The sequence below is a fragment of the Eleutherodactylus coqui genome, chromosome 6 (assembly GCF_035609145.1).
Source record: "Eleutherodactylus coqui strain aEleCoq1 chromosome 6, aEleCoq1.hap1, whole genome shotgun sequence".
Taxonomy (NCBI): Eukaryota; Metazoa; Chordata; class Amphibia; order Anura; family Eleutherodactylidae; genus Eleutherodactylus; species Eleutherodactylus coqui.
Window position 1 is genome coordinate 32,657,051 of NC_089842.1, and position 26,765 is coordinate 32,683,815.

The 26,765-nt window shown below is 46.5% G+C and overlaps 1 protein-coding gene across 1 annotated transcript in view; it reads left to right on the top strand.

Annotated features, from left to right (window-relative positions):
* The first annotated feature begins 8,532 nt into the window (after positions 1 to 8,532).
* The window catches only part of LOC136632018 (NACHT, LRR and PYD domains-containing protein 3-like), a 1,080,175-nt gene continuing 1,061,942 nt past the window's right edge, over positions 8,533 to 26,765 (top strand). Inside the window, exon 1 of the mRNA XM_066606558.1 lies at positions 8,533 to 8,613. The gene's annotated coding sequence lies outside the window, so the exon portion shown is untranslated. The remainder of the gene's footprint in view (positions 8,614 to 26,765) is intronic.

Genomic DNA, 26,765 nt, shown 5'->3' on the forward strand with positions numbered 1-26,765 from the left:
CTCCGCAGATACGGTGCTCATTCCGGAGTATTTGTCAGACTTTCAGGATGTGTTCTCCAAACGACTGTCTAAGGCTCTGCCCCCTCATAGGGAGTGGGACTGTGGTATCGACCTGATCCCCGACGGTCCCATCCCTAAGGGAGCCATTTTCAATCTGTCCGGTCGTGAGCACGAAGCCCTCAAGTCCTATGTCTCGGAAGCTCTGGCCAACCGACATATCCGGCCGTCCAGGTCCCCTGCCGGGGCAGGTCTCTTCTTTGTAGAGAAGAAGGACGGGACACTAAGGCCTTGTGTGGATTATCGGGCCTTGAATAAAATCACTGTGAAGAACCAGTGCTCCTTGCCCCTAATTCCTGGGCTTGTTGAATCAGGTGGTAGGGGCTCACTGGTTCTCCAAACTGGACTTAAGGGGGGCTTACAATTTAATTCGCATCAGAGAGGGAGATGAATGGAAGACAGCGTTCAATACCCCGTTAGGACATTTTGAATGTCTGGTCATGCCTTTTGGACTCTGTAATGCCCCCGCTGTGTTTCAGGGTTTTATGAACGCAGTCTTCCACGACTTCCTGGGGGTATTTCTGGTCATTTATCTGGACGACATCTTGGTGTACTCACCTGACTGGGATTCACATGTGCGGCACCTGAGGTTAGTCCTGACCCGTTTGCGCGAGTATCAACTTTTTGTCAAATTAGAGAAATGTACATTTGGCTCTAAACAAGTATCCTTCCTTGGTTATGTAATTTCCCCCACAGAGATTCAGATGGAGTCTGATAAAGTAGCAGCAATCTCCCAATGGGTCAGACCCGACAACCTCAAGGCTCTCCAGCGGTTCTTAGGTTTTGCAAATTTCTACCGCAAATTCATTAGAAATTACTCAGTTATTGCTCAACCTCTGACCGACTTGACTAAGAAGGGGGCTGACTTGGGTAAGTGGTCGCCTGCAGCCCTTGAGGCCTTTAGCCGTCTAAAAAAGGCATTCACGACTGCCCCGGTGCTAATACAGCCGGACGCACTACTACCCTTTTTTATTGAGGTAGACGCGTCGGAAGTGGGGACAGGAGCAGTATTGTCGCAGGAAGTCAGTGGGAGGTCTGGCTATAGCCCATGTGCGTTCTTTTCGCGAAAGTTCAATTCAGCAGAGCGCAACTACGACGTGGGTAACCGTGAATTGTTGGCTATCAAATGGGCTCTGGAAGAGTGGCGACACCATCTTGAGGGTGCTAGACACCCAATTACCGTATATACTGATCACAAGAATCTGGTATATCTCGCCAATGCGAAAAGACTCACTGCTCGTCAAGCCAGGTGGGCGTTGTTCTTCGCCAGGTTTAACTTCGTCGTGACATATATCCCCGGAGAGAAGAACGTGAAGGCGGACGCCCTGTCACGGAGTTTCGGGGTACCAGACAGTGGGACCATGACTCCCGAGAATATCTTAGCCCCCGGCGTGGTGGTGGCAGTGTTAGAGTCTAACTTCGTCCCTCAACTACAGGATGCTCAGCAGGACGCTCCGTCAGGGGTGCCGGAGGGCAGATGGTTTGTGCCAGAGACCCTACGCCCTAGAGTCATGGATGAGTCCCACTCGTCGGCTCTCGCCGGGCATCCAGGGTTCCAGGGGACCCTGGAGCTTTGCTCCCGATACTTCTGGTGGCCAGGCATGTCTCAGGAGATCCGCAACTTTGTGAGGGGTTGCTCGGTCTGTGCTCGCAATAAGAGTCGGCGGCGTCCTCCGGAGGGTCCCCTGAGACCACTACCGGTTCCTTCCAGTCCCTGGTCTCACCTATCAGTAGATTTCATCACTGACCTACCAGAATCCCAGAAGTGCACCACTATCTTAGTGGTGGTCGACCGGTTCTCAAAGATGGCACATTTTGTGGCGTTAAAAAAGCTACCCTCGGCAAAGGAATTTGCCACGATTTTTGTAAAGGAAATAATTCGCCTACATGGGGTTCCCCAAAATATTGTATCTGATCGCGGGGTTCAGTTTGTGTCGCAGTTTTGGCGTGCCTTCTGCAGAAACCTGGGAACGTCGCTTTCCTTCTCGTCAGCGTTCCACCCGCAGACTAATGGTCAGACTGAGCGGAAGAACCAAGACTTAGTGCAATATTTACGGTTGTTTGCCAGCGAAAAGGCTTACCAGTGGGCAGAGTTCTTGCCGTTGGCAGAGTTTGCACTAAACAACCGCCTTTGTTCTTCTACTGGGGTGTCTCCATTTTTTAGTGTATACGGTCAGCATCCTCGCTTCCTTACAGCAATCCCTACTCCGTCGCTCTGTCCGGCAGCGGATGACGCCACAGATACGCTTCGGGGAGTATGGAAAGAGGTGCAGAGAAACTTGGAGGCAGCGGGGGCCCGTATGCAGTTGCGCAGTGGGAAGAGTCTGTCTGTGTCTGAACCTTACAGGGTGGGACAGAAGGTATACCTGTCTTCTAAAAATCTCAAATTGCGGGTCCCGTCCTTGAAGCTGGCGCCACGTTACGTGGGGCCGTTTGCCATCACACGTGTGGTGAACCCACTCGCCTACGAGCTGGGGTTGCCAGCCACATGGAGGGTTCACAGGGTATTCCATAAGTCGCTGCTGAAACCTTTTGTCCCTTCGGTGATACCCACCTCCGGTCCCCCTCCGCCCACCCTGGTCCGGGATGAAGTCGAATACGAGGTCCAGGAGATACTGGACTCTCGTCGGTGTCGAGGAATCCTACAATACTTGGTGGCCTGGAAGGGTTTTCCACCAGAAGATCATTCCTGGGTGGCCGCATGTGATGTTCATGCTCCCGTGTTGGTACGGCGGTTCCACCGTCGTTTTCCAGATAAGCCTGGTCGAGTTTCCGGGGGCCCGGAGGTCCCCCGTCAGAGGGGGGGTAATGTTACCATGCAGGGCGGCGCTGGGTCCCGCGGCCGGCGCGCGCCGCTTCGAGCTCGGCTTCGGCGTCCCGGAGCTGTGCTGTCAGGGATCTCCCGGCGGCATGGAGCAGCCAGCGTGCAGCAGCGTGGAGCAGCCAGCGTGCTGCGGCGTGGGCGTGTCCGCCCGTAGGGTGCCGCCCGCTCTCATCCACCTCCCTTATGCAACAGTGGGAGAGTCGGCTCCTCCCACTCTCCGCCCCGGGGCGGAGGCTTTTAGTTAAAAGACTGGCAGTGACCTGAACTCACTGCCAGTTATTGGTTCTGCTAGCCTCTAGTCAGGTCTATTCTAGTCTGTCCTAGTTGCTTGTCAGTATCCTTCGTTTGCCTGTGAGCTTCACCTCCAGCCTTGATTCTCCTAGTGGTTTTGTTGGTCTGTTACACCTGCCTCTTCTGTCGGCACTCTGTCCCCTGTTAGTAGTTCCATCCAGGTAGTCGCCAGGTCCCTAGCCAGCGCAGGGACTGCCGCCCAGTTGTCCGCCTGGGGTTAGCCAGGGCCGAGGCAAGTAGGCAGGGACAGTGGGGTGCAGGAGATCAGGGCACCCCAACTGGCGCTCGGGGGGCAGAGTGCCGTAACATAAACACCCTTTCTGATAAGACGCTAGCGGCAGGGCAAGCAAGCACCTTCAAGGCGCAGGTTCGTGCCACGTGTCCAGCTTTGACACCCAATAGTTGTATGGAGCAGAGGACATTGGTACGGTCGGCTATGTACTCCCTCACCATCTTTTTACAGTGTTCCCTCCTACTCAGCCTAGAATGGGAAGTGGTGACAGTCTGGCTGGGGAGCCATAAAACTGGCAAAGACCTTGGAGAGTGTTCCCCTTCCTGCGCTGGACATGCTGCCTGTTCCCCGCATCTCTCCTGCTAGTTGGCCCGCTGAACTACGTCCTCTACCGCTAGCGTTGTCAGATGGGAACTTTAGCATCAGCTCTTTCACCAGGGCCTTGTGGTATTGCATCACTCTCGTACTCCTTTCCTCTTCGGGAATGAGAAGGGAAAGGTTCTCCTTATACCGTGGGTCAAGAAGGGTAAACACCCAGTAATCCGTGTTGGCCAAAATGCATCTAACGTGAGGGTCACAGGAAAGGCAGCTTAGCGTAAAGTCAGCCTTGTGTGCCAGAGTCCCAGTACGCAACACACCGCTGTCCTTACTAGGAGGATGACTCTGTCTCCTCCTCTTCACCCCATACACGCTGAACAAATGTGAAGGAAGTAGCATGGGTACTCTCGGCAGTTTGGGCAGCAGTCTCTTCCCCCTCCTCCTCCTTCCCTTCTCATCCTCCAATACGCGCTGAGAAACAGACGTGAGGGTGGTCTGGCTATCGAGCGACGTATTGTCATACCCCATCTTCTGTTCTATCCGCAAAGCATCGGCCTTAATGATTAGCAGTGACCTTCTCAGCAGGCAAAGCAGTGGGATGGTTACACTGATAATGTCTGCATCGCCGCTCACCATATGTGTAGACTCCTCAAAGCTTCCTAAGACATAGCAGATGTCAGACATCCATGCCCACTCCTTTGTGAAGAACTACGGAGGCTGACTACCACTCAGATGGCCATGTTGCAGCTGGTATTCAACAATGGCTCTTTGCTGCTCGTAAAGCCTGGCCAACATGTGCAACATAGAATTCCAGCACGTGGGCACGTCGCACAACAGTCGGTGCACTGATAGCTAGAAGCGATGTTGCAGTGTCCTGAGGGTAGCAGCATCTGTTTTGGACTTTCTGAAATGTGCACACACCCACCGCACCTTGCTGAGCAGGTTAAAAAAGGACGTAGTTTTTAAGCACTGAACCACTAGATTGAATACGTGGGCCAGGCATGGCATGTGTGTTAGTCTACCAAGCTGCAGAGCTGCCACCAGGTTACGCCCATTGTCACACACAACCATGCCTGGTTGGAGGTTCATTGGCGAAAGCCAAAGATCTGTCTGCTCTGTCAAACCCTGTAACAGCTCTTGGGCGGTGTGCCTCTTGTCACCTAAGCTCAAAAATTTCAGCGCGGCCTGCTGACGCTTCCCCACGGCAGTGCTGCAGCGCCTCAAGCTACCGACTGCAGGCGACGTGCTCACACATGGTAATTGAGAGGTGTAGGTGGTGGAGGAGGAGGAGGTGGCATAATAAGCCAGAGAAACCATGACCGAGGTGGGACCGGCAATGCTCGGTGTGGGTAGCACGTGAGTGGACCCAGGGTCAGACTCGGTCCCAGCCTCCACCAAGTTCACCCAATGTGCCGTCAGGGATATGTAGTGTCCCTGCCCACTAGCACGTGTCCACCTCTCTGTGGTTAAGTGGACCTTCCCAGTAACCGTGTTGGTGAGGGCATGGTTTATGTTCCGTGAGATGTGCTGGTGTAGGGCGGGGACGGCGCAGCGGGAAAAATAGTGGCGACTGGGGACTTAGTACCGAAGAACGGCTGCCGCCATCAGGTTGCGGAAAGCCTCTGTTTCTACTAGCGTATATGGCAACATCTCCAGGCTGAGTAGTTTTGAAATATGCATGTTTAAAGATTGTGCATGCGGGTGGGTGGCCGTGTATTTTCGCTTTCGTTCCAACGCTTGGGTTAATGACAGCTGAACGTTGCGCTGGGACACATTGGTTGAGGCAGTGGAGGACTGTGGAGGTGAGGGTGTGGGTGCAGGCTGGGAGATGCTGGTGCCTGCGTCCTGGGAGGGGGATTGCATCGCTGTGCCATGATGTGACACAGGGAAAGAGGCAGTGGTGTGAACGAAGGAGGTGAATGGCCTTCATTACACCTCATCGGGTGCTTAGCCATCATATGCCATTGCTGATCTTTGTGCGACACAGGTTGCACACCACTGTCTGTCGGTCTTCCGCACACTCCATAAAAAAAAAACCTCCAGACCTTCAAACACCTAGCCCTCAGCACGGAGGCTTGCTGTGAGGAGGTGCTGGGTGAACAGTTGGGGGTGTTGTTTGCTGTGGCCCTGCTTTTCCCTCTGGCCACCCCACTGCTTCTTCCTACCTGTTCTGCCGCTGCACTTGCCTCCCCCTCTGAAGCCCTGTGGCCCTGATGGTGAGCCATTTACCTGTGGCTCACCATCAGGGCCACAGGCTTTATCTGTTTGTTATTTTACTCTATGTTTGGCACACTAGGTAGCCTTATCTTGGGGACCTATTGTTTGAGCAGAAAAATTTGTTGAAGCCTATTTTTGGCTGCCTGCTTGAATATTAGATTGGTTGTCTGAACTTTTGATAGGAGTCTAGCATTTCCACATTAGTGTTGCTGACATTGCAACACTTTTAGGAGGATAGGTATGCAGCTTTAAATACAGGATCCTCTTTAGCTGACCTATCTGAACATGCACCTGACTTTCTATTAATGTCAGTGCATATGACTAGAAATTCTACATTAGTGCTGCTAACATTGCAACACTTGTAGGAGGATAGGTATACAGCGCTAAATACAGGATCCTTATAGCTGACATATCTAAAGACGCATCTGACTTGTGACTACTGTCAGTGCATAAGTTCTTTATCCGAGTCCTCCTTCCTTCTTTACCAACGTAGCCACTATACCATCGTACCCTGCTGGCTTTTTGTCTAACGGAGTCTAGTATATATATATATATATATATACCTGTTGGCGACATCTTCGCAGACAACCCACTTTCTTGCCAATTTAATCCTACTGATTATATATCCTAAAAGAGGAAGATAGCTGAGTCAATTAAATGATTGACGCTATTAATCCCACTAAAGATTTTTTGGTCAAATATACATCTGTGGCTCCTGATGAACCGCTCTAAAGCGAGCGGAGAAACGCGTTGAGCCGTATTTCTCTGTGACTTCACCAGTCATTCAGAGCCGTAGTTCTCTGCGACCTTTAAATACGACTGTCACCAGTCATTCAGTGCAGGAACTCTGTATATGCACTAAAGTTATCCACTTATACTGACCATGCTATTGTGACCATTATCTACATTGGAGACATTGGATGCATAATTCAAACTTGCACCTAAATATATCTTCTCCTCTTTTTTGTGTTAATGTATGTTAGTACTGTTAGTCAGCCCGTATATGTTTTTAAGAGTTTCTAATAAACTATATTCTTTTAGTCTATACCTGTGAAGGGCTTTTAAGAAAAATTTACATATAGACTTCCCGTCTCTGTGATAAGTATACTGTTAGATAGCACAAATTCACAGCTTCCAGAGACTGGTGCATAGATTACTCTCTGAGCAGGCCCAGAAAAATGTATAACAGTGTATACTGTTAGTGCAAATTCACAGCCCACAGAGACTGGTATATAGAGTACACTCTCAGCAGGCCCAGATAAATTTTTCTAGTGCGTATACTGTTAGATAGCGTAGACCCCAGACACTGGTATATAGCATACAGTTTGAGCCCCCAAAAAACTAAAAAACTGAGAAATGATAGGAGTTTTGTTACTTCCTATGTACTTTGTGTACACCCCTGTCAGTACACTGCATAAAACCGGTAACAGTGGGCAGAATACAGCCGGGATGCTTGAAAAAAAATTTGTGCGCACTACTGGTCCCAGTCAGCTAAAATGCTGATGCACACAATGATAGGAGTAGTAGTCCTAGAAAGGGCTGTTGTGTTCTTGTAGTAAGGATCCCTGCCTAACCTCAACCTAATCCCTACACTAACACTTTCCCTATTGCAGCAGCTCTATCCCTAAGCTCATGCGGCATGCGTCTGAGGCGAACTGCGGGTGAACAGATTTTTAATACTCGGCGGTCACCTGATCAGCTCAGCCAGTCACTGCTGTAGATATGCAGAGGGTTGGCACGTCACAGCAGGAAGTGGTAATGCCTTCCCTGTATGTTTAGTGGCTAACAAATGGCGCTAAACATGCAAAGAGGGGAAAAAATTTGTTCTCGAGCACCGCGTGGTGTTCGAGCGAGTAACGAGCACCATCGAGTATGTGACTGCTCGAACGAGCATCAAGCTCGGACGAGCATGCTCGCTCATCTCTACTTGTGATGTTTAATGTTTGTTAGAGACTGTGATCTCTACAGATTCAGGTGATGCAAGTTATAACGGAGAGAATTGCTATGCAGACATTCCAAGAAAACTCCCTGAAGGTGACCGCGCTGCATTCCTGTTATTACATACTATTGTGTTCATTACATGTGATTTATTAGCAGTGACAATCATTACTGCAGTGTGAAAACCATCATATGATGCTCATCAGAGTTCTTATCAGGTCTCTTCTTCAGTGTTCCTATGACATATTATCCACTAGGCAGTCCCAATGTAAGGACTAACTGGTGAGTGACTGATGTGTCAGATACTATAACCCTTCCATGTGTTCTGTGCCTAATACTGGGATGTAACGTACTGTCTGCTCAAGCAGGGACAGATTGGGAACTTAAAATGTCCATGAAAAAAAGTGTAAAAGTAGCTTCATTGTGTACAGGGGTCCAAATTACTAGCAAGCAGGTGGGGTCATCAAAATGTGTTGTATAGCCACATTGATGCTAGGTGGGACCTAGGAAGACAGCATAGAAAATGTATAAGGTGGTACTGGCCCTTTAAATTATGCTGTCTTCCCCCTCCTTGTTGTCTGTATCTGTCCCCTCCTCATGAGACAGCAGGGTCAACCCTAAAATAGCCACAGTGAGCCCACTAGCCAGCCTTGCCCGTCCAGATGGACTTCTGATCGGACCAGAAGATAAAGATTTCTCCCTGTAGAGCCTACAGCCAATCTGCCCCTGTCTTCAAGTAAGTTTGAGTGTCTATATTAACCCTTCCAATGCTTTCCCAGAGACGTCACAACTGTTCCAAAGTGACAGGTGCTCAAAATAACCCCTTCAGAGAAAATACAGGAACTGATACGCTCGAGACTGCTCAGAACACAGCAATAATTCTTTACCTTAGTAAGATAATCACGAGTCCTGTTGTATCCTGAGCGAGAATTTGTTAGCGAACAACACTTATTGTGCAGTTATAAAGGATGTTGCACTCTCCTTCCTGATCCAAATGTTCATTTGGCTGATCAGTGTTAACCCCTTAAGGACCAGGCTGCTTTTGCTCGAAAGGACCTGACTCTTTTCTTTTTTTTGTCAGTTCCAAAATTATTTTTGCTGCGTTTCCCCCGCCCGCTGACAAATAGGGCTTTTTTATAATACTTTTTTTCCCATCTCATTAGGAGTACACAGCTAAAAAATGTTTGTTGCTTTTTTACATTTATAGTAGATTATATTTACGCTAAAATAAAGTATAAGAATGAGTTCCTCATTTTGTTTTGGACAATTTGATAAATAATGTCAGGGTGTGCTGCTGGGATCCGTAGTACTAAGCTTCCTAGCAGCACAGCTGCACAGGTCAGGGCTGATTGAGCTGCTGGGTGTGGTATTCTCCAGCAGCCAATCCCCTTTAGTCTGTAGCACATAGTAACCAGCATCTTTCAGTAGTTTGGATGTATCTGTTTTGTGCCCATTTAGAACTGTTTGCATGTAGGTCTGTGGTGTCTCCAGGCTTCCCAAAGACGGTTTGGACACCTGTAGTCATTGATCTGTTTCATATGCAGAACCCCTCTTCCCTCCCCTTAACAGGTGCGGCCTCCAAACGTCTTATGTCTTGCCTGTGTGTCAGTTGGTGGATCCCTGACACCGTTCCATATGTCAGCTCAGTGACTGACTGTTTATCTCCCTGGCATGATGATACTGTTAGACTTGCTGTGGTGTTTCATCTGTGTGCATGTGAGCTCTGGGTGGAGTCTGTATTGTGTGCATTACCTGTTGTAGTCTGGTCTGAGAAGTCCTGTTCTGTGCTCATTCTGTCTGTTTGTGGTGTGAACAGGTTCTATGTGTGGTGGCTGCAAGAAAGGTGCCGTGTGACTTGTGTCCTGTTGTCTGTGCTGTTGCAGCTTGCGGTGTGAACTGTGTCCGGTGCCGCTGGACTCCTGGTTAGTGTAGGGACTAGCAGTATAGCCAGGAGCCGTGACGTGGCCCACTAGCTTCCATGTTTTGATCAAAATGTCAACTAATGCCTGGTATTTGTATTCAGCTTTACCATCTGCTATTAGTGTTTGCATTTTGGCTGTTGTATGCTGTGTTTGCTGGCTCTGTGTGTCCTTTTGTTCTGTCTGTGTCCCTGTCATGTGGCATGTGTGTGTCCTGATCTGGTGACGTAGTTCCTAGGAGCAGCTAGGGCCCAGTTTTTTAATTTCACGCAGGTAGAACCAGTTTAGGAACAGGACTCAAGATGCCCTATTGGGGTAACGTAGTGCAGTGCAAAATTGCTGAGATGAGAGATATTAAAGGCCAGTTTGGTGATACAAAGTGTCAATAACCTTGACACAGGCTAACCAGTAACTTCGGAACACCACTACTGGGATGCTAATGTCTGCGAGGTAGTTATGGATGTAACAATTAAAGGGGAAAATCAAGGTGCAACAATAAGTTATCGACTTTGTCTAATCATGCAAGTCAATGGAAATGAGTGTAGGCCTGTAAACTCTGTCACAGGATATCATACTGTACTGTTTATGAGGAGATGCTTGCTTCATTGAGCGTTTGGTCAGACAGCAATCTGTGGGGTGGTCTAATCTGCAAACAGAACCACAGGGGTATCCAAGATAAGGAAGGTGCCATCTGGATCTGCAAGAGAGTGGACTTTGTAGGTATGACCACGGATCCTTAGCATGATTTGAAAAGAATGTCCCCATCTGTAGGTGGCGGCAGCTGCTCTGGTTGCTTCTAGGAGGGGTCGCACTAGTCTGCACATATTGAGGGTGAGTAACCTGGTAACAAAGTGATTTTTGCGCTATTGTAAGTCATCTTACCCTGTTCCCAGGCTCTGCTCAGGATGTCCTCCTTTTGTTTGTGGAAGTGCATGTGGCAGATTACATCGTATGGGTGGTTGGGGTTCCTATTTCTTGGGCCTGGCAGGTGATGGACTCTGTCTAGTTCAATTGCTCTTTCCTCGGGGCTGTTGAGTGCTTTATTGAAGATAAAGATGACACAATCATAAAAGGCACTTGGAGGGATGTCCTGCTGATTCAAGTTGTTGCAACATCATCTATCTTCAATGTCATCGAGGTGTAAGGCAAGTTCTCTCATCTGCACATGGTGGCTGTCTACGATTTGAGCTAGTGGTAGATCCGACCAATGTGTTATGGATTTTGGCTTTAGAGTCGAGACCCTTCAGACAGGGATTGGATTGATTGATTGGCCATACTGCATGTATGGCCACATCATGTTTTTCCTCAATACGTTGCAGTTGGGACTCTAGGTCTGCTTTTGTTGGTAAAACACTGATCATCTTCCATAATTCTTGTGATGTATTAGATTTATCTGAGGGATGAGTAGTGTGGGTCCTGCAGACTGTTTAGAGTCACCCTGGTGTGGGAAGACCAATACTGGGAGTGAGGTTAGGTCATCAGGATTTCTGAGAGAGAAGACTGTAGGGGAGACAGTTGGTGTGGAACCACTGCTCTTAGCACGCCCATTCAATGCTATGCCTCCATCAGAAGAGGGAGAGTCCATGTGGTGCATTTCCCCATTCTTTGCATCAGTGGTTCTGCTCACCTTCTGCCCAATGAATGGCATGTGTTGTCCAGCCTGGGGGACTGTAGTGTCCCCAAGCTGTCCCTGTCGCTCCACAGCATTGATAGGTGCCGCAGGGACCCTCTAGGTTACTGGATAGTGCCACCGCCACTCTACAGCAATGATAGCGCAGTCGCTGATTGATCCTCCCTAGGGAGGGTGCATGGTCCTCCAGTGCTATGACAGGAGGTCGCCGGGCAGAACATACAGCTGCCATGCTGCTCAGGAAGCCACTCAACGGAGCTTCGGCTAGGGATGTAATCCCCTTTCTCTTGTTCCCCCATGTCTCAGGGGGGTAAGTGTACTGTGTGCCTTTGCTGAAAGTGATGATAAGTGGGTCTGGAGCTCTGGTTGTTGCTGCCTCATGCCGCCATGCCGAAGCCACCCACATCCCTTCCGCTTTCTCTCTTAACTGCATAGCATTCATTGAGCACTCTGTATCCTGTATTGTCAGAAGTGGTCAAGAACCGCTTCTCCCACGGGTCCTGTGGCTAACAGCTGGGTACCTGCTCCTGCTTGATAATAGAAGCTGGAGCTTTAATCTTGCACTGTGTTTTATTACTAGCCAGGATTAAAGCCCAGAACCAAGCACCGTAAATTTACTGTGCTTGGTCCTTTAGGGACCTTTAGGGGTTAAAGGGACTTTAGACTGAGCCTTGAATTTTATAGTTGCTAGACATAAGAGGGGAGTAATGAGTCTGTGAGAGGGAGCAGCCTGTCACCTGTAAGAAATAAACTATCACTTGTATATTATGGGGTTAAAATCATGGGAAACCAAAAGTGAAAATAACTTATAGAAGTTCCTCTCTTTTGCACTCGAACTTCTCAGATTTCTGCACCCTGCGCTTGGCTCTCTGGCATCTATTATAAGCTGATTGTATAAAGTGTCACTACTTTTACCGTGAACAGCTGTACAAGGGGGTCACAAACTTCCAGGAAGATCCAATCTTCGGACAAGTTCAGAGCGTTATTATTATCCATTCAAGTCAGTGAAAGAAACATCATAAACTGCAGCGAGTCATAAACCTCAACTACATAGGGGATTTATCAACCCCTCCAGAGGCGAAGCTAAAGGCTCAGGGGCTCGGGCCGCCCCTCCTGTACCCACACCTAAACTGCGCAGCATACAGCTGCAAAACAAATACATGATCAGTCCCTTCGCATAAAGCTTTCGAAACATGACTTTTTTCCTGGATTATATGAAAATTTGTTTGCAGCCCCTTAGGCCAGGCTCACAGGAGCGTATGATTACCGCATATTACACGCGTGTTGTGCGTGCATTTCATATGTGGAAATTTGCTGGCAATCAAATACATTGCTACACGCAGTTCCTTGTGGCATTTCTGTACTATGCAAGATAGAGCCCATTGTTTTTTATTCATGCATAATCAATGCCGCCCATATGTAATTACATTGTTTATGGACAGCATGTATATAGTGAAGCGACGGTGCAGGAAATATAAACCACAACAAAAAAAAACTGGTGGACTCTGCATGACAGCGTGCGTGAGAAAAAACTGCATGCGGTTTTCAAAAATCACAAACTCATTTAAGAAACTGCATGCACTATTAAAAACCGCATGTGGATTTAAAGAAGACATGCATTTTTTTTTTTAAACCGCATGCAGGTTATTGCTGCATTTTTAATTGTGTGTAAAGTGTGCAATCTAAGGGCTTTTACTAGCGGTATTTTTTAACACTGCGATATTGCTGCATTTTTTTCATTAGGACTTTCTCATGTTAAAATCGCATCGCACAAAAATCGCATCGCACAAAATTGCAGGTTTGTGCTTTTGCGATTTTTTTTAATTTTTTTATTTATTTATTTTTTTTAATGCGATTTTTAACTTTAGAGAGTCCTATTGAAAAAAAACGCAGGAATATCGAAGCGTAAAAAAAGAAATGCTAGTGGGTAAAAGACGCTTATACAGGAAATGCCTAGGTTATACCAGCACGGTCCATATCACTATATACATGGTTGATGTCACTATATACAGAGAGAAATATATAATTATATACAGGAGATGTATATATGTACAACTGCTATATGTTACACATGTCCTTTGTATAGTGATATACCAGCATGGTCTATATCACTACATAATGGATGCATAGCTTATACCAGTAGCACATATATAATTATATACAGGAGGTATCCTGGTTACACCAGCATAGTCTATAGCAGTGGTTCCCAAACATATTCAGCCATGTAGCCCCTTTTGAATCAAGTTTCTCATGGAGCTCCAAGGTGTGATCAGGGGAGGGGTTAGAAGCATGGCTTATTATGTCATAATTTTTGCCTCTGTTATAAAAAGGACTAGTTATTAGAAAATTATAGTACCAGTGTTTCTGACGGCGCAATGTGCCACACAGCTCTGCTACATTGTACATGCATTATGATCCGCACACATCACACACAGCAACTTACTTACCACACAACACAAACACAGCTTGGCTCCTCCCACAACAGTGACATCACCACAGATCCTTAAGCCCACTGGATCTATGTAGTGGAGGTAGGTCAGTGTATTCTGTCAGGACTGCTAAGTTGTGTCTGACATAATAGCAGTTTAGTTGTATTATCATTTTGGTTTTTTTGTCCTCCCTTTTCAAGAGCCTTAATTGTGGTGTTCTTCTGTCGGTCAGACTCTGTGTTTTGTATATGTTGTAGGACCTTCAATGATGTCACCAGGGGGCGGCGCGATGAACTCACCAGGGGTGGAACATAAGAATCACACATACATACATACATTCATACTCACAGACAAGTGGCTATTAGTAGTTTGACAAGGCCGTTTAACAAAAACAGGGAGGAATGCTGGAGCACTGGATGGGCTATTGATAGACATTAAATTTAAAGTTAACATGCTGTGGAATTAAATCTCACACCGCATGTCAGTATCCAGACGGGTTTTGTAGAGATTTTTTTCACAGCGTGTGGATAAGATTTTCAAAATTTCATCCAGTTTGCTGCTATGGCTACTGTAAATTCCGCAGGAAATCTGCCCCATGTAGTAATAGAGACTTCCTATATTGGCCCCAGTAGTAATAGCATCCCTTCTATTTGCCCCAGTAGTAAGTGTCCCCTATATCCTTCCCAGTAGTAATAGTGTCCCCTATATTGGTGGCCCCAGTAGTAATAGTGACCCCTATTGCGGCCCCAGTAGTTAGTTTCCCTCACAGTGGAACATTAGTGATAGTGATCCCTTTATTGGCCCCAGTAGTAATAGTGACCCCTATATAGGTCCCAGCAGTAATAGTAACCTATATATTTGCCCCAGTAGAAATAGTGAGATTTATTGCGCCCCAGTACTAAGTGACCCCTATTTTGACCCAGTAGTAACAGTGACCCCTATTGCGGCGCAGTAGTATTAGTTGCCCCTATATTGACCCCAGTAGTAACAGTCACCCCTATTGTGGACCCAGTAGTACCATAATAGGCTCCGCCATTGCGGCCCCAGTAGTGATAGCGGATTACAATAGGGGCGATTGGGATGGCTGTGAGCCCCCTTGGAGTCTCAGGCCCGGGAGGTCACCTCAATTGACTCTATTGTAATCCACCATTGGCCCCAGTAGTAATAGTGACCCTCTATAATAGCACCAGCAGTAATAGCATTCCTTATATTGCCCCCAGTAGTAATAGGGATCCCAATATTAGCACCAGTAGTAATAGTGACTCTTATTGCGGCCCCAGTAGTAATAGTGACCCCCTACAGTGGCCCCACTATATTGACTCTAGTAGTAAGTGTTCCCTATATTGACCCCAATAGTAATAGCATCCCCTATATTGGCCCCAGTAGTAATAATGTCCCCTATATTGGTTCCCCCAGTAGTAAGTGACCCCCTATGTTAGCCCAAGTAGTAATATAGTCCCCCTATATTGGCATCAGTAGTAATATCGATCAAGAGTTTATGGAATGCAACAAGAAAGAAATGGTCCATACTCACCTGGTGTGGACACCTGGACCCTAAGGTAATCCAGGTGCCTCACCTGTAGTACATCAATGATTGATTGGTCAGATCCTATGCCTTTATGGAATGCAACAAGAAAGAAATGGTCCATACTCACCTGGTGTGGACACCTGGACCCTAAGGGAATCCAGGTGCCTCACCTGTAGTACATCAATGATTGATTGGTCAGATCCTATGCCTTTAGCATTCACCTGAACAGGAGAAGGGCCTAAGGGGTGCTAAGGGGCCCTCTGGACAGAGGGTCGTACCTCAGTATATAGAATGAAAAAGAATGGAAAATTAGTAGAAAACGCAGTGCTCCTAGGATGACCGTGGAAGAAATTCAGGATGAACAATAGTACCAATGCTGCGGGTATTGATGACACTTACTTTGGAGGAGGGGGATATGTATCAACACAAGCCCCCTCCTTCTGATGAAACCACATGCAGACTGCAATGGTGATAGGAATCTTCTCACCAGGATAGTGTTAGAAGCACTTTTTATTCTTGTCAAATAACGGGTGGCAACACGTTTTGGTGCACGCAGGCACCTTTATTAAGCCAGAAATGCATACAGTTAAAGGGGTTGTCCCGCGCCAAAACGTTTTTTTTTTTTTTTCAACCCCCCCCCCGTTCGGCGCGAGACAACCCCGATGCAGGGGTTAAAAACGAACACCGGACAGCGCTTACCTGAATCCCAGCGGTCCGGCGTCTTCATACTCACCTGCTGAAGATGGCCGCCGGGATCTTCTTCTCTCGGTGGACCGCAGGGCTTCTGTGCGGTCCATTGCCAATTCCAGCCTCCTGATTGGCTGGAATCGGCACGTGACGGGGCGGAGCTACACTGAGCTGCACGGAGCCCCATTGAAGAAAGCAGAAGACCCGGACTGCGCAAGCGCGGCTAATTTGGCCATCAGACGGCGAAAATTAGTCGGCTCCATGGGAACGAGGACGCTAGCAACGGAGCAGGTAAGTGAAAAACTTCTTATAACTTCTGTATGGCTCATAATTAATGCACAATGTACATTACAAAGTGCATTAATATGGCCATACAGAAGTGTATAGACCCACTTGCTGCCGCGGGACAACCCCTTTAAAAGACACTTCTTTATATAGTGTATACCTTTATGTGGTATCGTTGATCTCCTATCTCCTGAGGGGAGCTGGGATTCCCGTGGGTGCGTCATGGCATGACATCATTACCCTTGAGCGTTCTGGCCTCTGCACGGAGCAAAGGTTGGAATGCACGTTGTGTTCCACTCAGCATTGGGCGAGAATGAAGGATCTTTGGCTTGCATGTCACCGAGTGATGTAATCCCGCACCAACTACTTATTAACATTAAGAAACGCATGTAGTACTGTACCTGCTGTGAGTGTAACACTTGGTGCGCTCCATGCACTGACAGGCTTTCTATCAGGTATCTGAACAGTGAAGGAGAAACAGCGGCATCCCGAGTGATTGTATACCACTAACATTGAAATGTAGGTGGTGTTATCGGACCACACTGTAACCGATCTGATGACCTTGTTGTCATGTGCAAAATTGGTAGATATGGAAGCCCAGGATGAGAAGATTTTGCTAGCAATTATCTATCAATAGCATGAAATCAGGTCAGAGAGAGGGAGCGAAGAGAAGCCTGCAGCAAGTTACAATTTACCAGAACCCCCAGAATTAAGTGCTGAAGGGGAAAACCTGTGTGACACCCCCAATTCTGCACTTCCTCTCACTTGAAGTCACTCATTCTGGCAACCCTTGTTTGCCTTCCTTCACCTTGGCATCCACCGTACAGATGGCACAGAGAACGAGATGCATATAATGCACAACTAAAACTTCTCGCATTACCACAGGGAACCGCATAAAGCTACAAAACATCCCAAAATGGTGAAGACCAGCAGAGAGAGAAGCAAAGACCTCCTTGATATACCAAAACTTTCCAAGAGCCAAGCAGATCTAGACAAATAACTAAGGAAAAAACACACCTCACCCACTGCGCACAAGATTAAAGCTTCACACAACAACCAGCAGGAACAGGATCTAGAGGACTCTAATATGGAGTGCACATCAGCTAGCTCAGAACAGGCCAAATATCAAGACCACAATCCAATCTCGCACTCCTTTATAAAACAGATCCTCGCACAGTCACTTTCTCCAGTAATGAAAAAACTAGCGGACATAAAATCTGATGTGAGGCAAATAGCTCACAGAGTGGAAGCGCTGGAAAATGCACAACACATCCAGCTGCAGCACAGCAGCGCCACGCAACTAAATCTAATTGCTCAGTAAGAGCATCTGAACCACGCCATGCTAAGGGTGCGTTCACACGAGCGTGTTTTTGTGCGTACTTAGGTGCGTACATACGTCCGCACCTAGGTATGAGCAAAAACATGCGTGAACACAGCTGCGTGCTTGTTGTAAATGGAGCCGCCGCTGCTGCCGGTGGCTCCATTGAAAACCATGCTCTGCCGGCCCCCTGCATTCTTTTTCAGGGAAGGGCTTTACATATAAGCCCTTCCCTGAAAAAGAAACATCTTAGTGCAAAACAAAAAGAAAAATTAAAAAACTTACCCCTCCGCCACTGCCGTGACCCCCGCGGGCATAAACAACACATCTTCCGCATGCGGCAGATGTTTCCTTCACCCCCGCTAGTTAAAATAATTCCCTGCTGCTACATGTGCCACATCTGTGGCAGATGCAGCAAAGGGAATTCTTCAATTCTCAACCACAGCTGTCACACATGTCAGCTGAGGTAGAGAATCCTGCTGCCGGCATCACGTCAATGGTTTTCAGGGAAGGGCTTCATAACCGTTTAAAAAAGTGTATTTAAAAAAAAAACAATACTCACCGCCCTTCAGCTGCCGGGGCTCAGCTGCGACTTCTGGCGCTGTCCCCGGCTCTGTAGTTCTGAGCTATCAGCAGCCGGGGATTTAAAATCCCCGCCTGCTGGTAGCTCTGATTGTGATTGAAGCTTCAGCCAATCACAATCAGAACTACCAGCAGGCGGGGATTTTAAATCCCCGGCTGCTGATAGCTCAGCAGCGCTACAGAGCCGGCGACAGCGGCAGAAGTCGCCGCTGAGCCTCGGCAGCTGTCAGTGGCTTTGCAGGGAAGGACTTCATAAGAAGTCGCCTGTCATTCATTTGGGGAGACCTGCGGCTGTGATTGCAGCCAATCACATTCAGCTCTTTCAGGCTGAGCCCAGGCAGCTGAAGGGAGGTGAGTATCTATTTTTTTTGTTTTTTTAAATTTTTCTTTTTCAGGGAAGAGCTTATATGTAAAGCTCTTCCCTGAAAAACAATTCAGGTGTGCCAGCAGACCGTTGTCTTCAATGGAGCCGCCGGCAGCAGCAGCGGCTCCAGTGAAAACAATGCGTGCATTCCCTATGGTGCACGCATGTCCTATGTTTGAAGGCACGCACCTGCAAAGTACGGACATGTGCACACACCATAGGGAATGCATTGTTACAAATAGAAGCATATTTTTGGGCTTGCGTATGTATGCACAAAAACACGTTTGTGTGAACGCACCCTCATGCTGGAAGATCAGGAGAACAGAATCGGTGGCAAACGAGGCGTTTTGTGCAGCAGCGCTCGAAATTTTCCAGTCCCTGCTAGGGGACACGATTATACAGAAACCATCGTCATCGAACTCATCCACAGAGGGTTGCGCCCTAAACACTCTACCTTGAACAGCTCCGCCATACTTCAAAAAGCGAGAGAGACTCAGAAGATCAACTTTGAAAGCACCAAAATCTTATTATTTTAGGACCTGTCTCTAAGCACATTAACCAAGCAACGCATTCTCAAACCCCTGACGGACACCCTCAAAGCCAAAAGGACTCCCATAATATGCCTCTTCTTCGTTCTGGTGATCTTCAAGGATGACATCCAAATCACCATTAGATCACCTGCTGACATTAACAAAACTCGTCGTGGTTGCCAATCCACCTCAACAATAAATTCCCAGCTCTCCCACCACCAGAAGATTGGAAGCTTCACTCCAAGTTTAAGTCTCCAAACAACAAATAATCAACTACAACTTAGGAACATTCATTGTGATATGTTCTTTTGTTCTCTATCTTTCTTTCCTCTTCTTACCAGGCTAAACAGATGAACCCCATAATGATTTGTTACAAACTTGAGCAGAACCGACTCCTTATGCAAAAATACTGTTATCGTGAGTTAGCTATGTAATGCACCCACACTCCAATAAGATTGCAATGTATGGTATACACGCTTAGGAGCTCTCCCGGCTCCTGCACGTACTGCCGGCCCCTTGCGTGCGAGCGTTTGCTTGCGGACGGTGGTGGGGGTGGGGTCGGGTGGATTCCCAACACACACCTTCATTTTCAGCCTTGTGCTACATATTGTTTGCCTAGCTGAAGGTCCCCCTGGCTCCTGCTCATGCAGTTGACCCCTTGCATATGAGGCATTGCTCATAGCTGGCTGTGTGGTTGGGACCTGGGGTGAATTCCCTGCTCATAGCTGCATGTCCGTGCAGTGCATACTGCGACATGGCCACACTGTAGTTCACTGTATCCCATAGACCTCACAAACATGTCACAGAAATGGACCTTATAAATACAGTCTCACTTTCCCCTTTAGAAGATTCTGCAAGTCTTCTCCACTGGAGTCGTGTAGTTGATAAAAGATGTTCTGCGTTTATGGCCTATGGGTCCCCACTGGCCGTAATAGTAATACATGTCATAATAGCAAGACATGACCGGCACCACATTGAAGGACACTAGAGCATCCCTCTGGTCCCCTCTAAGGGGTAATGCTGGAAGGAGCCTGCACAGGGTCTACAGGAGGCCATGAATGTGAACACTAACCTGTGGTGTCCTATATACATAACAAATTTTGATATCACCCTTAGCCCCCCAGTGGTTGATGCGAGTGTGCAGCACAATGCGGTGCACACACCATCCCCAAACTAGCCCAGCTGGGTGCAAACAATCTGCATCTAAATTCGGTTTCAACTTACAAAACACTTACTCAAAGAAAAACAACACCTACTCGCCTATTTTAACCTTTAAATCATTTGTTGGCAGTTGCTGAATTTGTATACAAGTTGTTACCTCCCCCCCCCCCCTCCACCTTACTAATCGTCATCCCTCTAGGCCTATACCAGAGAGCTGTGTTGTCTCACACGGGGGACAATACCGTGTGATCCGCATATTTTTGATCACTATGGGCAACATAATGCTTGTCCCTCAATGCGAGAGGGATGAATACTCCCCAAAAAAGGTACCAAGTATTTAATATTATGAAGAAACCTAAATCGGATATAATATTTCTTCAGGAAACACACTTTAGACACAACCACATCCCCAAACTACCCATGCCCAATTATAATAAATGGTTTCATAGCACACATATCTCGGCCTCAAGAGGCACTTTAATTGCGGTAGGAGAAAATGTACACTTCCTACCCTCCCTTTCGATCTCAGACCCTGAAGGTCGCTACCTATTCGTAGAAGGAACTCTCTAACACTAAGATTTCCTTAGCAAATCTCTATGCCTCGAACAAAAAACAAATCCCCTGGCTAATCAGGTAGCCAACAGCATGGAGCTGTCATCCCGGGCTGCGGGGACCCCCCGGGGACCCCTCCCCCCCCCCTGGCATTGCGATCGCAAAAAAGTAAATAAAAGTGACCCAAAAGTTAGATATTCAGCTCCCCTGATGGATCGGAACCATCAGGGGAGCTGAAAATTCTCACCTGTTTTGTCGGCGGTGTCCCCCGGAGATTTGGTCCTCCCGGACCCGCCGGCGGCCTTCTGCGCATGCGCGCCAGACGATTACGCCACGCGCATGCGCAGAAGCCCGGGAGCCCCCGGCAAATTCAAAACCTCCTGGCTCCCGGCTCCTGAAGGTAGCCGGGTACCAGGAGGTGTTACCGGGGACCGCGGTGAGCGGTCCCCGGGCCCGCGATCGCGGCTATCCATCGGATAACTGCGATCGCGAAAAAGTTTTAAAAGTTAAAAAAAAGTGCTAGTTTCACCTCCCCTCATGGATCGCATCCATGAGGGGAGGTGAAAATACTCACCTAAATCGTCCCCGATTTCCCGATGTCCGGGGTGCCCGAATCCCCGTCTGCGCATGCGCGCCCGATGTGCACAGAGGGGCTCGAGCCCCGGGAAATTTTAAATTTCTCTGCTCCAGGCTGCCATGTGTAGCCTGGAACAGAGGGATGTCACTGGAAACATGATCACTGTCATCTAATGGATGACAGTGATCATGTATAGTAAAAAAAAGTGTGAAAAAGTAAAAAAAAAAAAAAGTTAAAAAAGTTTGAAAAAGTTTACAAAAAGTTTAAAAAGTGTACGTTTCATCTCCCCTCACGGATCATATCCGTGAGGGAGGATCAAAGTACACACATAAGGCCCCCAGATTTATCCGCGGACCTTACCCCAGCTTCTGCGCACACGCCCGTCGCCAAAATGGCGGACGCATGCGCAAAAGCCCTGGATTGCCAGGATAATTGAAAATCTCCCTGCTCCTGGCTACAAAACTGAGCCAAGAGCCCGGAGATTTCACGGCGGGCCTCGGTGAGCGGTTCCTGATCACGTGTTCGCCGTTATCCAATGGATAATGGCGATCACGTAAAAGTTTTTTAAAAAATTTGAAGTTTCATCTCCCCTCACCGATGCGATCGGTGAGAGGAGATGAAACTTTTTACCGGAGGCCTCCGTATTTGAACCCCGATGCAATCCTCATCCGTGAACTTACCCGGATTCTGCACATGCGACCGCCGGCAAAACACCGGACACATGCGCAGGAGTCGGGGAGCCCAGGAAACTTAAAATCTCCTTGCTCCCAGCGACCAATGGTCGCCGAGAGCCTGGAGCAGTGACAGGTGGCCTCGTTGAGCTGTCCCCGGTCACGTGAAAAAAAGGTAGCGATCTACCTTTGGCCAGTCTCACATGACCGGATAGGAATTACGGATTCCGCATGCGTCTGATCCGCGGTATTACGCAGATCAATCGCATTGGATTACACAATTCCGCTCACATTAGCGGGTTGGAATTGTGTAATCCACTCGCAGAAAAGAGAACGCAGCAGGTTCTATTTTACCGCGGCTATCCGCAGCATAGAGCCCATTGTGCTCCATGGTCGCGGATATACCCACAGCCCATATGCAACTACGATGTATACGGGCTGCGGGTACCCGCGTCATCGCTAAGCGACGATGCGGGAAATACAAACAAAAAAAAGGTACTGCGCATGACCGCCTGTGTGAGTAGGCAGTTATGCGGAGTACATTACGTGGCCGTACGCAGGGTCAAAGCCAGGCTCACAGCTGGGATCCGCTGCGGGCCTCCGCAAGCGGATTCCACCCACGGCTGCGTGAGCCTGGCGTTATTCAGACCGCTACCTGTGATACGTATTTTACAAGAAGCCCCGGAACGTTCGCCTTCCTGCAGTTCCAGGAGCAGCTTGTTGAGCGCCTTCTATGTGAGACCGCCGCACCTCATCAAGCTTACGGAGACTCACGGAACGCCACTTTTTACACCCCATACCCGCTACTGAGGTCAAGAAATGACCCCCAAAAAGCATGAGAGATGGGGGGACACCGGTTTTATTGCCCCATGTACCCATCCCAACCAGCCTCCGTAATTACCTCTGTCTTCGGAAATACCACACAGTTCACATTATTACTTTTATCTAAGATTTGCGAACGCCAAAAAGGGCGTGGAGTGGGTGTGGGCGGGGGGGGGGGGGGGAATTTTAGGGAGTCAATTTTTATTCCGTTCAAATAAGCAATGGGGCCTGGGATTTATTCAGTTGTGCCCTAAAATCCAACGAGTGTTCCCTCCTTTATAGGCCTTGCCATGTGGCCTGTAAGTAGATGAGGGCCACAATGGGTATGTTTCAGAACACGGGACAAACAGGGGTATCCATTTTGGGGTGAACGTCTTCATTCCTATGTACACTGTACAAAAAAACTGTTTTTAAATTTAAAAAATTGCCAAAAAAAATTGAAAATCGTAACTTTTTCCTTCTGCTTTGCTTAGATTCATTCAAATACTGTGGGGTCAAAATACGCAGTACACCCCTAGATGAATTTGTTAAGGGGTCTAGTTTTCAAAATGGGGTCATTTGTGGGGGTTCTTTATCGTTTTGGCCGCTCAATGGCTCTATAAGTGGGCAATGGGGCCTGGAATTTATTCAGTTGTACCCTGAAATCTAACGGGTATTCCTTTTATTGTAGGCCTAGCCATGTGTCCTGTAAGTCTATTAGGGCCACAATGGGTATGTTTCTGAACACGGGACAAACAGGGGTATCTGTTTTGGGGTAAAAGTCGTCATTTATATGTGTGCTGTACAAAAAAACCTGTTTTTAAATTGACGCAATAGCCCAAAAAATGAAAATCGTAATTTTTTTCTTACTGCTTTGCTTAGATCTATTCAAAAATTGTAGCGTTAAAATACACAGTATACCTCTAGATAAATTTGTTAAGGGGTCTAGTTTTCAAAATGGGGTAATTTGTGGGGGTTCTCTATGGTTTTGGGCTCTCAAGAACTCTACAAGTGGGCAATGGGGCCTAAAAGGACTTCAAGCAAAATCTATGTTCTGAAAGCCACCGACTACTCTTTTCATTTTGGGCCCCTTTGTGCATGCGGACATAAGATTAGGGCCACAATGGGTATATTTCTGAAAACAGCACAAACAGGGGTATCTATTTTGGGGTGCAAGTCTTCCTTCATATGTGTGCTGTACAAAAAAAGCTGTTTTTAAAATGACAGAATTGCCAAAAAAACGAAAATCCTAATTTTTTCCTTTTGCTTTGCTTGAATTTATTCAAAAACTGTGGGGTCAAAATACACAGTACACCCCTAGATAAATTCGTTTAGGAGTCTAGTTTTCAAAATGGGGTCATTTGGGGGGGTTCTATATGATTTTGGGCACTCAAGAACTCTACAAGTGGGCAATGGGGCCTAAAAGGACTTCAAGCAAAATCTATGTTCTGAAAGCCACCGATTACTCTTTTCATTTTGTGCCCCGTTGTGCATGCGGACATAAGATTAGGGCCACAATAGGTATATTACTGAAAACAGCACAAACAGGGGTATCCATTTTGGGGGGCAAGTCTTCCTTCATATGTGTGCTGTTCAAAAAAAGCTGTTTTTAAAATGACAGAATTGCCAAAAAAACAAAAATTCTAATTTTTTCCTTTTGCTTGGCTTAAATTCATTCAATAACTGTGGGGTCAAAATATGCAGTACACCCCTAGATAAATTCCTTAAGGGGTCTAGTTTTCAAAATGGGGTCATTTGTGGGGGTTTTCTATGGTTTTGGGCGGTCAAGAACTCTAAAAGGACTTCAAGCAAAATTTCTGTTCTGAAAGACACTGACTACTCCTTTCATTTTGGGCCCCGTTGTGGACTCAGATATAATATTAGGGCCACAATGGGTATATTACTGCACACGGGAGAAACAGGGGTATCCATTTTGGGGTGTAAATCCTCATTTTCATGTAAACTATAGGAAAAAAATATGTCTTTAAAATGATAGATTTGCAAAAATATGAAATTTTACTTTTTCTCCTCTAAATTGAATTAATTCCTGAAAAAAAACTGTGGGATCAAAATACTCATGACACCCCTCAGTGAATACACTAAGGGGTGTAGTTTTTAAAATGGGGTCATTTGTGGGGGTATCTATTATTTTGACACTCTCGAGCCTTTCCAATCTTTGCTTGGTGTAGGAAAACAAAGTGTTTCTCAAAATGCTAAAAAGTAATGTTAAATTTGTACGTCTCCTAAATGGTTAAAAAAAAACGAAAGTTTTTCCAATGTGCACCCAAAATAAAGTAAACGGGTGGAAATATAAATCTTAGCAAAAAATTTCTATATTATGTTTGCACATATTTAAGATATTGCAGTTGGAAATGTGAAAAAATGACGATTTTTTCAAAATTTTCCCAATTTTGGCGCTTTTAATAAATAAACACAAATTCTATCGGTCTATTTTTTCCGCCTAAATGAAGTACAACATGTGGTGAAAAAACAATGTCAGAATCGCTTGGATATGCAAAACCTTTCTGGTGTTTTTCCATGTTAAAGTGACACGTGTCAGATTTGCAAAATTTGGCCTGGTCATTAAGGCGCAAACAGGCTTGGTCACTAAGGGGTTAAGGAACAGAGAAGGAACTGGATTTGCTTCTAGCCCAAATATCCAGCCTTGAAAAAATGTATAAATTATTGATGCAAGATGACATGCTAGCAGACCTTAAAACCCTCAGAAATAAATTAAAAGACTTACTAAACACAAAATCTGCAAAAACGCTCTTTTCTTCAAAGTTTAAAATGTATGCACATGGGGACAAAGGTACCAAAGCGATGTCTAGACTAATTAAAAGACAAAGGGAAAAAACATTCATCTGTAAAAAGGAAACCGCAAATGAACATACACTGACCTCAACACCTGATAGCGCCACAGAATTTAACCCCTTAATGATGCGGCCCCTTTTTCTTTTTCCATTATCGTTTTTTCCTCCCCCCCCCCTTCAAAAAAATCGTAACTCCTTTATTTTTCCATCGACATCGCTGTATGAGGGCTTGTTTTTTGCAGGACAAGTTGTATTTTTCAACGGTTCTATTTAAAGTACCATATAATGTACTGAAAATTTTTTAAAACATTCTAAGTGGGGTAAAATGAAAAAAAAAAAACGACATTTCACCATCTTTTAGTGCATCTTGTTTCTACGGCGCACAAACAGCAACAAAAACAACATGATAACTTTATTCTATGGGTCAGTACGATTGCTACGATACCAAACTTGTATAGGTTTTTTCTTACTATACTACTCTTTTTTTTTTTTTTTCAAAGACATTTAATTTATTTTTTTTTCCTGCGGTCATTTTGTGAGCGCAAGAACTTTATTTATTTTTCTGACGACATAGTTGAGAAAGGGCTCATTTTTTGCAGGATGTCCTGTAGTTTCCGATAGTATCAATTTGGAATACAAGCGACTTTTTGATCGCTTTTTACTGCGTTTTTTCTGGGAGACAGGGTAACTAAAAAAGTACATTTCTGGCATTCTTTATTTATTTATTTTTGGACGACGTTCACCGTGCGGGAAAAATAATGCGCTACTTTTAATAGAGCGTCTTTTTACGGACAATACCAAATACATATTTTTGTTATGATTTAGATTTTTTAATAATAGATATGGCAAAAGGGGGGTGATTTAAACTTTCTTAACTTTTTTTTTTACAATTAAAAAACTTTATTGATTTTTTTTCAACTTTACTTTGAAGTCTCCTGGGGGACTTTAACATGCGATGCTTTGATCGCTCCTGCAGTATGATGTAATGCTATAGCATTACGTTATAGTGCAATTTAACAGGCAGTCTATCAAGCCACCCCA